Here is a 15,820-nt window from a genome sequence, read left to right on the forward strand (position 1 = left end):
TCTATAGGACCTGAATTCCTGTCTCCTAAGTACACTCAGTAAGTATCTCACACTTTGGTATTTTTTCTACTTGTTTTACTAGACTGCATTCAATACACACTTGCTTGCTTTGGTTACTCGAAGCATACAGTATGCTCTTTCTGGTTTAACACAGAATGTGTATTTCTGCTATTTTGATTTCTTACCAGCTGTTGCAGTTATTGGCATAGCTTTGAATTTCACAGAAACATCTGCAAAAATTCCCCCAGTTCTGGTCACGTTAATGATTGGTCCAACATAATTTTCAGCAACTCGCACAGCTGAAGCTGAAAGCTGAAGTGTTCCAAAAGCATCATCATTGGCATTGATAATTACATGAGCTATAGTCTCACCCACTGATCCAAGACGAGGAGAATTTACAACTGAAATATGAAAAAAACCTCTTAGAGCAAGCCTGAAATGCCTCCTATATATGGCTATACTGTTCATATACATACACCTGAGTTTAGTGGATGGCCACTACTAGCTTTCAATAAAATTTTCATTTTAGATTTGGACAAAATATAACTACAAACTGCACAAGCATATTTTTGATGTTTGAATTATATTATGTCAGAAAATCCACATTCTTACTAACTTATTATTCTACCCTGCTGTGGAGCATACAAAACACCAGTTCTTTGAAGAGGTGAGGTACTAGCAAAATTACTTATTTATTTGTCCATAGGACAATAGAATTTTACACTAGCAATGATGAACTATAAGTAACCTTTCAGTTTCCCAGTAGAATTTTTTGTAGTGTTTCCCTTAAAAATCAAGATTAATGTGGGAGAGTCATGGGGGAGAGGGAAGGGAAATTAGGCATGCCAAGAAGCTCTTAAGCATAAATAAGGCTGTAATGACCTGAATTTATCTGATCGGGCAAACATCCTCTACGCTAAAAAGCCAGCATGAAGCTGCAATTCTACACCACTTAATGTTTAAAAGGCTTTTTTCGCTTTCAGTAAGTGCAACTAGCTTATTTCCTATCATTGTGCTTTACAGAAACAACAGGTGAGCAGGTATTAGCACACAAAACCAATACAGTAATACAGTTGGCCTAAAACACCTGGGATAAAGCAGATGCAGAAGGGAGAAAGAAATGTCCACCCCTGACAAAATTTTGTGGTAAAGGAAATATATGCTGACACACAGAATCTTCATACTTAATGTGAGATACTCTGACATATAACTTACAGGATTCTTAACTATACAGAGTTAGGCAGAGGTAAAATTTTACTGTAATTTCAATTGCTGCATTTTATCCTATTAAATATAAATATTAGCCTACATATTTAAGCTTTGGGTTTACATATGAAAGACACTTACTTGGCCGATCCTGTACTTTGTCGATCAAAACAGTATTGTTTAGCTCCACAAAAACAGATTCTGACCTCTCAGGATCATAATCATCCAAAATAGGCAAAGATATTGTGGCTTCGCTTTCATTGGCTGCGAAGATCACATAACCAGTAATGGGTATATAATCTTCTCCTTGTATTGCTCTAACAACATCAGGTGGAAGAAAGGGTGACTTTTCATCATCACCTAAAGTTCTGTATGTAACCACTACTGTACCAAGAAGACCACCAAGCCTTACTATTGTCAGGGAGATATTTTTTGTTTCTTCCTCAACTTTTATTGGTCTGTTTCTCTCAGAAAAGATGAACAGTCCATATGGATCATCATTAGCTAAAACTGTTAATGTTGCATTAGTGTGATTTCCAAGACGACCACTGGACACATTGATGATCAAAACTGAAAACACCTGATCCAGTTCAGGCACGTTGTCAGGAGAAACTTGTATGGTAATATTTGCTCTCACTTGGCCAACATCAAATGTTACATTCCCATATGCAGAGACCAGGTCTTCTGTAAGATCACAGACTATGACCCAATACAGAGTCACCTCAGACAGGGCCCCATGAGTTCTCACAACCTAAGTGGAAAACACAAAGATTTATGTATTTCTTTGTACTATAAGAAAGAAGAACATAAAAGTGTAAAATGGCATACAGCAAAGTCACAGAATCACAGAATATCCTGAGTTACAAAAGATCCACAGGGATTATCAGGTCCAACACCTGACTCCACACAGGACCACCCAAAATCAAATCGCATGTCTGACAGAGTAGTCCAAATGCTTCTTGAACTCTGGCAGCTCAGTGCTGTGACCATGTCCCTGGGGAGCCTGTCCCAGTGCCCGACCACCTCTGGGTGCAGAACCTTTCCCTAACCCCCAGCCTGACCCTCCCCTGTCCCAGCCCCATGCCGTTCCCTCGGGTCCTGTCGCTGTCCCCAGAGAGCAGAGCTCAGCGCCTGCCCCTCCGCTCCCCTCGTGAGGGAGCTGCAGGCCGCCATGAGGCCTGCCCTCGGCCTGCTCTGCTCTGGGCTGAACAAACCCAGGGACCTCAGCCGCTCCTCATACTTCTTGCCCTCTAGACCCTTCACCACCATAGTAGCCCTCCTTTGGATGCTCTCTAATAGTTTATGTCCTTCATATATTGTAGCACACACAGTGCTAGAGGTGAGGCTTCGCCAGCACAGAGCAGAGCAGGACAATCCCTTCCCTTGACCATCCAGCATTGCTGTGCCTTATGCTCCAGAACACAGTTGACCATTTTGGCTGCTAAGGCACACTGCTGGTTCATATTTCTCTTGCTGTCAAGCAAAACCCCCAGATCCCTTTCCATGGGGCTGCTCTTCAGCCTCTTGTCCCCAGGCCTGTCCGTACAGCCAGCATTGCCCCTTGCCAGGTGCAGAATCCAGCACTTCCTCGTTTAACTTAATTCCAGTCAACTGTGACCTCTCCAGACTCCAAGACTATTGAAAAATTATTGAGAGAGGTCTTGCAATGACATCAGCCAGCTCTTTCTGTACTTTGGGATTAATCCCACTGGACCCCATAGACTTATATGCATCCAGCTGGAGCAGCAAATCCTGCACAAGTTCAAAGTTGGCTGGGAGTTTATCATCATCACAGTCCTGAAATTCAGAGCTTTGGGTGTCCCCGAGCCCATCATTGGTGTTAAAGACAGAGGCAAAGAAGGCATTAACCTCTGCTTTATTGGCGTACTTATTTGTGAGGTTACCAACCTCAACAAGTAATGGATCAATGTTTTCTCTGCTCCTCCTTTTGCTGTTAGCATACTTTAAAAAAAGCACTTTTTGTTGTCCCCACAGTACTGGCCAGCTTCAACTCTGAGTGAACATCACCTCTGTAGTCCTTGTTCAACTGACCTTGCTTCCAATGCCCACAGATTTTCCTTTTTCGCCTAAATTCTAGAATAAGATCCCTGCTCAGCCAAGCTGGCCTTCTGCCCAGCTTGCTCAACTTCTGACTCTTTGGAATTGCCTGTTCCTGTGCTCTTAAGAGGTGTTACTTAACTAACCAGCACTGATGGACTCCAATACCTTCAAAAGCAGGTTCCAAGGGGACCTCACAAACTAGTTCACTGAGTAGTCTGAAGTCTGCTGTCTCCATAGCTAGGGCTGAACTTTTGCTGGCAGTTTTCCTCCTATTACCAAAGATTTTAAACTCAGCCATCTCATGGTCACTATGGCCAGGACAGCCTCCAATCACCACTTCACCCACAAGACCCTCACTGTTTACAAGCAACAAATCTGGAGGGCACCTTTCTTAGTCAGCTTCCAGAGTAACTGTACCAACAAGTTATTGTTAACGTGCCTCAGGAATTTCCAGTACCTGTTTGTATTGGCTGTATGGTATTCCCAGCTAACATCTGGGAAGTTGAAGTCACCCACAGGGACAAGGGCAGATGACCTAGAGATATCCCTTAGTTCATTATAGAATAATTTGGCAATGTTGTCCTCCTGGCTGGGTGGTCTATAGCAGACTCCCACAACAACTTCATCTTATTGTTATAACTTATTTCCATGTCCCTTAATCCTTACCCGGAGGATCTTAAGCATGTCATTGCCAACTGCAAGCTGCACACAATCCAGCCCCTCCATTATATACAGTGCAAAGTCATTGACATGATGAGTTAAAAATAAACTAATTTTAAAAACAGTGTAATCTTTATCATCTTAGCTTTGCTGTATTTGTTGTGTCATCAGCACTTACTTTAAAATATTCATACCTCAAATGTAAACAAGTAGAAGTAAATTTAAACTTATATAAAACATTTTAGTTTTAAGCTGAAAGATACACTTTAGAAAGTGAAGTATAAAATGTCAAGACAAATGTACATGATAAAGTTAAGTTAAAATGCTGTAGACCTATTATAAAAATATTGCAGAATGCTCTGTAAAATAGACATAAAAGAGGATTGCATAGCAATATGAGACCCAAAACTTTCTAACCTGCAACATAATATTGCTATCTCCATCTTCAGGCTCAGTTCCATTTACCGAGAGTGACTCAGTACTGAACTCAAAGACGCCATGAGCATCATCAGAAGCCTCAATAGTCACAACGATGTGGGATGCAATTCCCAAGCTGGCTGTAAGTGCAAGTGCCAAAATGAGTTATTTTTTTATACCATCTTTTCTTAAAAGCTAAGGAAGTTTGTTACAAAAAGCACACAGAAAAGCATAACTGGAATATTTCTGCTGTTTTGCATTTTGTGGTGTGTTTTTTTTTTGTTTTAAATGTGGAATAATTATCCACATGGATAAGGAACTCACTTTCAATAATGCAGTCCTGGCAGCCCTTCTATGGAACAACACTCCAAAGCAACATATAAAATGCAAATATTTTAAGAGAGGATCAAAAATAAAATTACTTGTCTAATTAAGGAAAATGAACTAGAATTTAGGGTAGGGGAGAGTTACGTGGTAAAACACAGTGTAAGCAGTGCAGACAGGACAAAAGCAGGTACTATTTTAACTGAAGCTGGAACAAAGAAAAAGCTAGTCCAGGAAATTCTACTACTGTAATGATCATCTTGTGTGAGATAACTTGCTGCTTAGAAAGAGAAAGAGCCTGGCATTTTAAAAAAAATCTGGAAACACAGAAGAGGAAACAACACTTCCCAGGAAGTTCCAAAAAGTGGTTAAACCACAGACTTACTCTCAGGTTCAAACTGAACTCCTTTGTATTTTCAAATAAAACAGAAAATCAGGCTGTCACTGTGGAATAAATTATTTGATTTCGATAATGGGTGCTAACACAATATTTTCAGGTCTCTAGGGTTTAATTCAAAATCCGCCATCATTAGCGTTTCCCTCATAGTAGGTGCTTTTGTTTTCATCTTATTTCTGCATATTGTATGTTTTTAATTTTCTCAAGATTAAATTATCTTTGTTTTCTGTATGTTGTGACAAAAATAGACTTCAAAAATGAAAAATAATCAAAGCATTCTTTTAGAAAAAAAAGAGCTAACACCACTTTTTATTAAGAGTATTTTTGAGATGCAGAGATCAAAGCATAAAGCAAGTGGCAAAAGAAAGTATCAAAACACACAGTCAGGTAATTTTTAAATTACCTTAAATTTAAAAAGTTTCTCTCCTCTTTGCTCTCCAGAAAATTTTACAAAATTTACAAACAAAGCTAATTTTTCTAACTACTTCTGGAATAACTACATTGTGTTCTATAAAAATACAGCTTTGAAGATAGAGAAGCTGTTATTTTCTGTATTACGGTTAGTATTGACTGTTGTTGAAATTAAGCCTTTTTTAAAATGGGAAAGAATGTTTTGACAGGACTCTATGATATATCTCAAACCACAAGCAAAATAACACTATGATAAACTGTGTCAGTAGTGTAGTTCATGAGGGATATTACAGTTAGCATAAAGAAATAAAGATTAATCCAAAATGCTTACCATGCTGATGGACAGTTGGAAGGAAGAAATCCATGTTCCCATCACCACTACCACTGCCATCATTTCTAAAGAGCTCAGCAACTTTAAGATGACAGACATACAGATATATACACATATATACATTTATAAATCAGAGCGCAAGCAAAGAGAAATTTAAACTATTCTGGACAACAGGAAAAAAAGAGGGAAGCACTCTAGGAAGGTATCAACTTTGCTTCTGAAAGTGTACAGGAGTTCTAATAAAGACTGAAATATTTACATATGCCACCTCTTACTTAATTTATGACATTGGAAATAGCAATGGGAAGTCAGAATGAAAGAAAACACATACACATAGTTCATCTTTCCTCTCTTTCCCTCTTTGTGTCCCCATTTTGTATTTCCCCTTTCTCACTCCTAACTGAGGCTTGTCATGGAGGAATCTAAATTGAAAAAAAAAAAAAAAAAAAAGGTAGGGGAGACGATAAAGTCCCTCAAGCTCCTTATTCTAATATTTTCTCACAAAGTGAAAATGTTGGGAAAATCTGCAGAAAACTTAACTAATGGGGACTTCATAAGCTTTGTGTTTGTGTTGGAAAGGCCAAAAAGAAGGCTCATTTTAAAAAGGCTATATAGTTACTGGATTACTAAAGTTAGTTGTAAATTTTCTGTCACAACAATTTGAAAGAGAAAAGTTTGACTCCTTTTAACAAAACAACTATTCAACCAAAAAGACAAAATACGTGAAAAGTCTCAAGACTTTACCAAAAGAATCACTGAGACCATGTTGCACCATAGACACATACAATCATAGCAGAGAGCTGGATTAATTCAAGGAAATCTGATACATCCTCCCAGAAGGGACCACACTTGCAATTTCTGAATTGTTTAAAAAAATAACATCAGTTTAAAAAAAAAAAATCAATTTATGGCTGTCAGTGTTTCTAATTACTTTTCCCTCCAACAAGCTTTACAATCTCCGTTAAAATTTTTCTCAAATGGAAAAAAAAATCTGTAAGGTATTCAGGGGTTTATGTGGCAGCACCACTATGCTTTGCCGTCCCTTCAGACTAGCCCTTCAAACCAATAATTCTTTCAAGTGTTTGTCTTGTTCTTACAGACAGTTATCTACGAGCTACCTCTGCAGCTACAGCTCAGCAAACTCCCTATGGCCCTCAACATCCACAGCCTATTACTGCTATAATCCATTTGACCTATGTATTGCAGTTCTTCTGATTTCACTCATGTGGAAGAAAAAACAAAACAAAACAAAAAAAACCCAAAACAAACAAACAAAAACACAACACTTTGACTGTTTAGCCTTAAATATTTTATAAATATTCCATATTTTTGAAATGCAACATATTGCTAATATATTTTTGCATTATTTTAGTTCTCATTACCAACCATGAAGTTATACAAAGTGAAAAGCAGCAATTGCCTTTAGATGACCTAACAGATGGCAGTGATACACTTTCCCTAATACATGGTAATAATATACTTGCTATGGGATCTGGTTGTTTCCACCAAGGATTAAGAAAAGAACTGAGGAACAGTTCTTCCCTACGAAAAAAGACAGCTGTATGGGGGTGGGGATGTAGAGGTGCTTTTTGTTTGTTTTCAGAAATAACATAGAAAATAATGCCAAGAAAGACAAGATTTTTATGAACGAGTAGAGGTCATGAAAATACAACTAAGGGACTGATATATGTGCCTTACCTCCTCCCTCTGGGTTCAACAGCTCCACTTTAAACGTTTTTTCTAATTCAGGAATAGTATTATCAGTGATGTTAACAGTAATGTACTTGTATCTTTCTCCTGGCTGAAATTCCAGTGTACCCACAACAGCCTGCAATATAAGAGCTCTTCATATTTTTGTTCAAGTCTAATGTTTTCATCCATATAAAAAAAAAGAAACAGAACCTTCATTTTGTCTTTTTCAAAACATCTACTTTTCCTCACTTAAGCTTTAAAAAAAAATCTGAAAAATCTGTTTTACAAAAGAAAAAAAAAAAGAAGAAGACATCTAAGTTGACATACTGGTGAGCATCTGCATTCATGTACATTTTTCTTATTTTTCTGCACAAATGATCAGTTGGACAAGCAAGTGCAGATACATGCAGGTTATTTTGCTAGGCATATACAAATCCCAGTATGTACAAGCATAATGTTAACCTGTACATGCACTTGAATAATATGGTCTGTAACAACAGCAAAACTCACAAATTGCTACACTGAAAACTCTGTTAAGAAAAAAAAAAAAAGTTCAAAACCAGAGGCTTTTCCTAGACAATGCAACTTACTGCAGAGAAAAGAATGGAGAAGTCACATGATGTATATTTTTAAGTGAATATTACATATCCATTTGCCACATCACCTTGTAAAGTAGTCTTTCTGTGAAAGAATCATAGCTGGGCTAGAGCAGTCAAACTGAAAGCTATCTCCACGATAAATAACTCTAATTAATTCCAAAACAATTATACCACCTTGGCAGTTGCCATACCTGATAATCTTTGGGACTGAAAGCTGTGACTGGCACTGTTCTGTATTCCACCAGAACTGTTCCAAGAAGGCCTTGTGCACGAACTACCAGTAATCTGACGTGTCCAGCTTCTTCTTTAATAGTAATATGGGGCACAGAAGAGGCTGGAAGAATCATTTTATCACCTGGCTGAGGAGGTGGCCCCACAGAGAACTGGAGCAGACCTGGAAGACAAGAATTACTACTTACATGGCTTTTCATAACAAATTTTAAAGATGATAAACAATTTAAATAAAGTGATTGATAACATATCTTGTGATGGTTCTGAAATTAAAAACCACATATACCAGTATACCCTTAAGCCTCAATCACACTATTTCCAGAGATGTGCTGTGTGCCTTACCCTCTCTCACTGATATTCTTGTCAGTCTTGATAAAAGGCACAGCACAATAATAAAACCTTCTCTTCCCAAAAGAGCCTCACAGGCCACGGTTTTGCGTATTTACTGGTACAAGACATATGGAGAAATGACTCTCATTGTCAGGAATTCTCATTTGATGAAAAACCTGGACAGGATCAACTACATGCAGAGCCTTTATTTGCCCTCACAAGAGAATCCTTGCTTGTTTGGGCAGGGAAGATTTGAGGCCTTTTTGTAAAATTATAAAAGAAAACTAATTCAGTATTCATTCATGTATATAAACAATGAATTAATTCAAGTCAGATAAAGTGGAATATATGAGATTGCTTCCTCAACTATTACAACCAAGCAAAGTTTTCATCTGACTGGAAAGAACTACACAATAATCTGAAACAAAGCTGTATAATTCCCATCATTGTTACCGTATGGGTGGTCACTGGCTTTGATGCTGATATCAGTAGTTTCCTTTTCTGGATCTATACTTGCTCCACTGGTAGGAGTTGAACCTAGTTTCCCATCTCCAGACACTGCAGAGACTAATGTCACACGGAAATATTCATTTAACTCCGGAATGTCATCATCAATAACATGCAAATTTAACACCTAGAGAAGGACCAAATCATGGAGAAATCAAACCATGCAACATTCTTTGATTAGTCAGTCAGCTGTATCTGCTGTATAGTTCTGAAAGCAAAGGACACTATTTTTGCTCTCCACATAAATTCAACTAATTTCTAAGATAACATTTTATGTCTAGAATATGCTTTCCAAAAACAATGCTTCCAAGCTACTGGAAATGGAAGGCATATTTTCTGAATTGTTTCAAACTACATAAATAAGTGATAATAAATACTTGTTTGGTTGGTTTTGTATATCTTCACAAAAGCAGAGTTTAATTTCCATGTACTGAACATGAAATATCTGATAAATTTTAAAATCTTTTTGAAATTATGCTTATGAAGAGACATTACAGTGATTAATCCAATTTAGAGAGCAAATAAATTGAGCTTATTATACCACCTGACACTTTGACCTGCAGATCATACGATTTACTAACATAACCTTGCTCTAAACACGCTAACACATTCACTTCAGAAAATTCCATCTTTCTTTATGTTTCGATATGGTCGGACAAACATATAGAAAACATTTAAGTAGCTGATCATATTTAGAGGCATGGTAATGAGTAGATTACAAATGTCAGTTGAAAGTCCCTTAGGATATCCCACCTGAAGAGCAGCTTGCTACCAGCCCGTTTCTTAGAGCCATGCACATTAGCTCCTCTGTATGTATGCAGTAAATTGGACCAGTAAGCTGTGTAGCAAGAGCCTACATCAGCCATTTTCTGCCACTAGATAGAGTAATGTGGGCCTCGTCTATGTTGCCATGCTAGAAAAGCTTTGGAAATTTCTGCTATATATGATTGTATGAAATGCAGTAATATCATTTCACAGAGAAATAAAGCTGAATGAACAAACTATTATAACATGAATGAACTATTTTCAGATACCACACGCTTTTGCCAGTCATCACATTATCCAGATTCACAGTTCTAGTGAAGTCACTGGGATCCCTGCAAATGACTTCAGCGAATTTGAGTCCACATTGACTTCTGCAGCCTGATATAAGTGAAACTGAGGATGGTATTTTCTACTCACAATTCATCCTTATTATACAAACAATAATAGAAAGTGTATGTTGTTTCTACAGTACTGTGGTCCCGCACCACTTCTTCAAATAAATTTAACAATTCTGTGCTGTACATCAGGATTGAATTCATTGAAACAGATTATTTTTATTTCTATTTCTAGCACACGCTGTTTATTACCCCAGAATTTTAATCATAGGACAGCCCACGTTGGATGGGACATCAAAAGATGAAGTTCAATGTTTCATGGAAAAAAAAAAAATAGATGAAATAATCCAGCACCATGTTCAACTGCATCTTAAGCACCCCTGGTGATGGGAATTCTACCATAGAACCATACATTGGTTTGGGCTGGAAGGGACCTTAAAGCCCACCCAGCGCCACCCCCTGCCATGGGCAGGGACACCTCCCCCCAGCCCAGGCTGCCCTCAGCCCCATCCAGCCTGGCCTTGGGCTCTGCCAGGGATGGGGCAGCCGCAGCTCCTCTGGGCAGCCTGGGCCTGGGCCTCACCGCCCTCTGAGGGAAGAATTTCCTCCTTCGCCCCCTCCCTCGCCCTGCTGCCCACGCTGCTGTTGGTGCAGCCCAGGGTACGGGTGGCTTTCTGGGCTGCAAGCACACATTGCCGGCTCATGTCGAGCTTCTCATCAACCACCACGCCCAGGTCCTTCCCCCCCCAAGGGGTGCTCTCAGTGCTTTCTCTGCCCAGCCTGTGTTTGTGCTTGGGATTGCCCTGGCCCAGATGCTGAGGTCGGGACAACCCGACCCTGTCCCTAAGGAAGTCGTTCCAGTAGTTGTAAAAAATTTCAAGACAAAACCTCTCCCACTCTATCTTTGTACTCTTTGCCCTCTGTCTTCTCCTGTGGTTTCTTGAGAAGAGAGAGCCTCTGTCAACTCTGGAGCTGCCCTTTAGGTACTGTAATAATGGGATCAAAGTCCCCTTCTAAAGGGTGAAAAGATCTAACCCCTTGAGTCTTTCCTTAGAGGACAGGTTCTCCAGCTCTTTGATCATCTTTCTGGCCCTCTTTTGGACCTCCAGTCTGCCCACATAATTTTTTAATTGTGGGCCTCTGTAGCTTTGAATTCCTACTCTTCAGTGTATCCTGGTATCCTGGTATTTCTTTTTTTCTTTTTCTTTTTTTTTTAAACTAATTCAGATAAGGAATTTCGTAAGACTTTTAGAAAGCTTTCTCAGAAGCAGCTAAAGCTTCCCTTATGTATCATTTCTCTTTCTCTCCCCCAACTCAGAGATGCAATTCTGATTACCAATTTCAGGTGTCTCTAAGGCCAGAATATTGAATAATTTCCTTATGTTCCAGTTGCTCGCACACTTTATGCAGAGGAATAGATTAAAGCAGACAGTAATCATTTCAGGGAGACTCAAAAACAGCTATTGTTACAAGAACACCTTTAATCTCCTGTTTCTGATTTTGAATTTAAAAGGAGACAGAACCTGGATAGCCTTGAGTGCAAGAACAGCAATGAATCTTACTATTGCCTATTTAATTGTTGTGGACATAAATTTGAGTTACAACACTCAGATCAAACCTGATCATTTTCCAATTTCGAAAGTACATGGACTATCTACACTTTTTAAAGTATATGTACACATACACATAAATACAGTTAATATTTTTTATGTATATGTGCATATATCTAATATGTACATGCACACATGGTGACTTTTGAACTGACATATACACAGAGCTACAAATAACACTTTCTTGTTGTCAGGGATGGAAAAAAAGAAAGAAAGAAAATATATATATAACAAAAAAATAACAACATAAAATAACAAAATAAAAAATAATAATAAGAAAAGCCATGTGAAGTAAACACTCTCTAGTATGCAAACCAGCCAAGCACCCTCAGAAGGTATTTTCCAGGAGGTTTGTAAAGGACAGGATGAATTGTTAATAGGAAGGTAGGGTTTACCTCTGATCTCTGCCAAGGAACGAATGTGATAGTGCCACTGCTATTAGAAAAATCGGTAACAGAGTAATTAATGCCAGTGGAATCAACCTGTGAGATAATGTACTTTATATACACATAGTCTAGGGCTCCCCTTGTACGCTCCACAACACAGGATATAGTGGAACCTTCATCAGCAGTCTGGAAGAAAGCAAAAATTTGGAACGTTTATTACTGTCAAAGTAAATCAAGGCAATTTCATTAAATAACACGAAAATATTTAATGCCAGACAAATGTTCAAGTAAAAAATTGCTGTCATGTTACTTTCAGCTCTTTTGGAGTGTTAGGAAGCTGAAACTGACCTTGATGCCAATCAGAACAATCCTAGTGGAATCTGCAAAAGTCTGATGCCTCCCTGAGGACTATTAAGGTAACAAATAACAATACACTGCAGTTCGTCCTGGACACAACCCCTTTCCTAAAACTATGCGTCAGAGACAGAATCAATATGCTTGAAATGTACCTGTCGAAAGCAAATGAAACTATTGCTTTATAATAACGTCAATATTGTAATTTTCCTTAGCAATAATTTAAAGAAAGATTTGGATCAGCACTTTCTCTAACCAGACACACTATGGATAGAAATAAACTATACCATCATCATTCAGAAAAACAGATTTTTCTCTTCTACTGTCCTCCTTACAATTCTGTATCTTCACAGATAACATGACTTCTGCAGCGACAACGTCACGTCTCTGGAATGAAGCTTTAATTGGTACTGACCTTCTATTTTAGAAAATAACGTTCATAAAATTAACATAGAAAATAATTTTATCTGAAAGTTATTGGAAAGGTTAAAGCTATCTTATGCATTAGATAAATTTCAGGGCTGCTTTGTAAGAAAGCATAGATACTGTGTGTGACTTCAGCTGCCTAGTAGACAGATATGCACAGTTAAACTACTGGTAAAAAAATGCTGTGTTCCTGCATCACCACTAAGAGCTCTAATACTTCCCTGGTGAAATGGACATATGATAGGTGCAAAACAATTACCGTGCCATATAATTATTTTTTTTCTTCATGGTTGGCTGATGATCTGTGGCATCACAGCGTATCAGAGGTACTTGAACCTGAAGGAATCTATTATCATAGCATATGGTAGGCACACAATAAGCAAACTGAACCAAACTGAAAACTAGTATCACTCAGGCAAGACAGTTATTTTAAAAACATCATAAGCACTTTGATTAAAAAAGAATGTAATTAAAGCTCATAAGAGTTCCCAAATGAAAACTGTATTAAATTTTTTTTTCCACAAAATAATCCAATACCAGTAGAGATAGCTATCATGTTATTCCCCCTTATAATTGATTAAAGAAGTAAAGAATGATTTATGTTTATTTCAAGCCTCCTCAAAAAGTAGCAAGTTTACACTCTGCATATAGAATGGATACCACTGAAAAAAGATTTCATCTGTTAAAACTAAAACAACAAAAAAAACCACTACTAAATCAACCAACTGACATCAAACATATGCAAATTATAACTTAGTTTATGACAGCAAATGAAGGTGGAAAAATCCATAACACTTTGTCATTGCATGATCTCTAGTAAAATTATCTCAAACACATCATGTGACACAGAAAACTAAAATAAAAATCTTTGCAATAATCCATTCTCAAAAAAAAACCAGAGAAGTAAATCTTACATTTTAACTGGTAACTCAAATGTAACAGAAGTGAAGGTAAAATATTTTTCTAGAAAAAAAAAATTAAGCCTTAGTCTTCAGTTTATATAGTAAACTAAATTTTCTTAACCATTTTTTTCTTTAGTTTTTTAAAATTATATAGTAAATCCCAGTGGAACTGAGGTTGTATTAACAGAACATATGCATCTCCAAATCCTAGGAAAACTTTGCTTAACCACAAAAGCAAACACTGCAAAATCTAGGGTTTGTTCAGGTCACTTGGTCCTGCCATTTAGCTTTCTGTGCCTGAAATATCACCTACAATTTCCATTATGACCACCTTACCTCAGGGATACATGCTCCAGTGAAGCCAAATAAACCATTAGCATTATCACTTTTCTGTATTCTTAATCTTGCTGTGGTGTTTTCTTGTGAAATTCGAGCTCCACCACGCACAGAAATGAGCTTTAGTATGAATAATTCTTCTCCTTCTTCCTCTTTGTCATCCTTTGCAGACACGATGAATGATTTATTGGTCTCTCCTTGCCAATACTCCAAATACCCAGAGACAGGGTGGACATCACTTTTTGCAGGAGTTGCATGAAGTTCATAGATCTCTGCTCGTGTCAACTTACGCTCATAAAGCCTTACATCCTGCATTAACCCTGTGTACCTACTGCTGCCGTTGATTCCTGCTCCAATTCTTACTATTCCTGGACCTGAGAAGGAAATTATAATTTTTTCTCATGTTATTGTATTTGTATGAAACAGTCAGCAACTGACTACCTGTTTTTCTTAAAAACCAATGGTAAACTGTTCATTGTCCCTGGATGAGGAATCATATTGATCTTGAGATCCAAAATCAGGAGGTTCCTTGAGCCTCATCTCAATGTTACAGGTAAGTCCTCACAGGCCAAACAATTCCATCCTATGCTGTCCAAGTTTTTCATCCTATTAGTTCTAGCAGCACATTATCATCATCCCTCATTTTTATAAGTCTTAGAGACTTGAGGCTCCCTCTTTCCTCCACAGATTTTCAGAGCAGAACTGCAACCCCTTTTAGCCCTTGTTTTGCTGAACAAATCCTACTTTGTTTCCCTCTGCTAGGGCAGCTGATCCATTCTGATGATACTCATGATTACTGCATTAACCCTTCTGGACATCCATTTCATCCACCACACTGTAATTCCATGCAAATTCCAAACTCTTTTTACAACAGCATTTATATTTCTCTGTCTCCAAACTATAGGATCACAGCTGCCTCATATTCATTCCTACTCTATCCTATTCTGTGCCATGCTATGCTCTTGTGCTAAAACACACACATCAGCTGTTTTCAGTTGCCTTTCAGAAAACGAAAGAAAACAAACAAACAAAAAAAGCTGTGCTCTTCAGTGTATTGTCATACATATGACACTGAGTGGCAGTTGTAGAGATGAGCAACCACAGGAACTGATAAAAGTCCCAGGGCACAAAGTGGAGGATGCTGAGAAAAACTGGGCTGCTATGCACACCACTGTGTATTACCCAACATTCAACGGAGAGAGATGACATACTTGCCTTACTATTGCATTATCCCCAGACACACGCCATCCCCACTAATAAAGAAAATTTACAGCACAGACATATCCTTCTAGCAATAAAAGCATAATTGCATTTCACATATATTTGTTCTAGAAACCGAGGGAGGGAAAAAAAAAAAACCTCTCAGCCTCTCAGCTTAGCTACAGTACTGCAAGTGTGATGGAAATTACTAATTGCAGAAGTACTATTCTTTTTACAAATGGAAAATTTGATTTCTTAAACTTCAACCTGGAATTTTAAAAGCAGAAATAAAATAGTACACCATACAATTAATAGTCCTCTACTCTCACTCAACATCGCA

The 15,820-nt window shown here is 38.0% G+C and overlaps 1 pseudogene across 1 annotated transcript in view; it reads right to left on the bottom strand.

The window, feature by feature from the left end:
* LOC310891040 (adhesion G-protein coupled receptor V1-like) overlaps positions 1–15,820 on the bottom strand; it is a 75,751-nt pseudogene that overhangs the window by 27,196 nt on the left and 32,735 nt on the right. The window contains exons 19-27 of the transcript in view: positions 14,281–14,654; positions 12,272–12,448; positions 9,113–9,293; positions 8,290–8,492; positions 7,506–7,635; positions 5,808–5,888; positions 4,345–4,484; positions 1,348–1,957; positions 186–401 (exon numbers count right to left, since the gene is read on the bottom strand). The product of the transcript in view is annotated as an adhesion G-protein coupled receptor V1-like (transcript). The remainder of the gene's footprint in view (positions 1–185; positions 402–1,347; positions 1,958–4,344; positions 4,485–5,807; positions 5,889–7,505; positions 7,636–8,289; positions 8,493–9,112; positions 9,294–12,271; positions 12,449–14,280; positions 14,655–15,820) is intronic.

The sequence above is a fragment of the Anser anser genome (genome assembly GCF_964211835.1).
Source record: "Anser anser genome assembly, contig: HAP1_SCAFFOLD_199, whole genome shotgun sequence".
In the NCBI taxonomy this organism is placed as follows: domain Eukaryota; kingdom Metazoa; phylum Chordata; class Aves; order Anseriformes; family Anatidae; genus Anser; species Anser anser.